Source organism: Myotis brandtii, unplaced genomic scaffold, assembly GCF_000412655.1.
Source record: "Myotis brandtii unplaced genomic scaffold, ASM41265v1 scaffold105, whole genome shotgun sequence".
Classification (NCBI taxonomy): domain Eukaryota; kingdom Metazoa; phylum Chordata; class Mammalia; order Chiroptera; family Vespertilionidae; genus Myotis; species Myotis brandtii.
Window position 1 is genome coordinate 6,766,852 of NW_005353538.1, and position 1,723 is coordinate 6,768,574.

Below are 1,723 nucleotides of genomic sequence, written 5' to 3' on the forward strand. Positions count from 1 at the left end.
GCGGGGAGGAGCCGCGGAGCGCGACTGACACCAGGGCTCTAGGGGCGGCCTGACGCCTCCCAGGGATGAGCTGGTCTGGGGGTTGGACAGTCTCCTTGGCGAGCTTCGCCCGGTTTATTCTGCACACGATTTGTGGGGGAGCAAGACGCTGAGCTCGGTAACACCCAGCTGAGCCGGGGCCTTCGGTACCCACCGGAACCATTGTCTCAATGTGGTGCGATGTGGAGAGTTAGTTGTTTTTTTGAAGGGGGGGCGGGGGTGAGGGTGCGGGGATTAAAAATAACTCCCTTGGTGGTGTCTAAAATTCTATTGAAGATGCGTTCTTTTGTCTTTTTTGGGGGGTGGGTGGTGTTATTTTTTTAAAATTTAATTTATTTTTTTCCATCACCATGTATTCCCTCTATGCCTCTCCCACCCCCACCTGCATTCTTTTGCCTTAAGTGCTGTCCCCTCTTCAAGGCCCTAGGAAGGAGCAATGCATTAGGACTTAAACTCTGTAGAGTAAATCAATGACTTAATCTAATCTTCCTTTCTGGCAAGAGAAAGGGTAGCTCAAGAAACACAGAGCACGGAAAGCACATTAATTGGTGCTTGCTGATGGAGCCTCGGGGACCAGGGCCCTCCTGGGGAATGTCTCAGAACGGCGGCGTTAGGGAAAAAGCAGCCAGCCAGCTGTGACTGTTCTAGCGAGGACTACTGAGGGGTTGTTCAGTGCATTGCAGCACTGTTATTATTATACTAGAGGCTCGATGCATGAAATTCATGCAAGGGGGTTGGCCCTCGCAGCTCCTCGCAGCCCCGGCTTCATCTGGAAGGTCGTCTGGATGGTCGTTCTGCTGTTCGGTCTAATTAGTATATTAGCTCTTTATTATATAGGACTAGAGGCCTAGTGCATGGGTGGGGTGCCTTGGCCTGGCCTGCGATGGTGCTGATGTGGGGGGTGGGTGGGAGAGGAGGGACCCGGAGGGACTGTGGGAGGCTGGCTGTGGGAGTGCACTGACCACCAGGGGGCAGCTCCTGCATTAAGCCTCTGCTCCCTGGTGGTCAGTGCATTGTCATAGCGACTGGTCCACGGTCCTAATGGTTGCTTAGGCTTTTATATATGTAGACAAGAGTAAGCAGCTGTATTAATACTTAAATAAGTTATAAAATTTATCCCCTTGCCTTCTACGTTCTCTCTTTGAATTAGGGACATGGTATGGCATGATAAACTTTTGAGTCAGGCATTCCTGGCGTAGAGATCCTCCCTGCCACCCAAGTGGTTACTGGCTGTGTAATTGTGGAAAATACTACTTTGGAGCCTGTTTTCTCATCTGTAAAAATGGGAAAACGGTAGCTACTTGTGTGAATGTTAAATTAAACAGTGGATGGAAAACACCTGGTATATGCACTGACTTCGAGTCCAAGTGCCGTGTGTGTAATGACAGTTACTGCGGAGAGCGTCCCTGTGATATGAATTTTTGTGTCTTTCTTTCTTGGTGACACCAGGGATGTTGTTGAACAAGGTCAGTCCATAAACAAGAACTCTGCATCCTTTTCTTCCAGACTGTAGAATCTTTCACACCAAGGAATAGAAAATACTCATATGCTGTAAGGTCCAAACGTAATCTGAAGACTTCTCCCAGGAATTTAACATTTGTTTATTCTTGTAACAAATTAAAAGCTATCCTGTGTGTTGGCTACAGGTCTTCACACTAAATACCTTGAGACAGCTGGAGGAGGT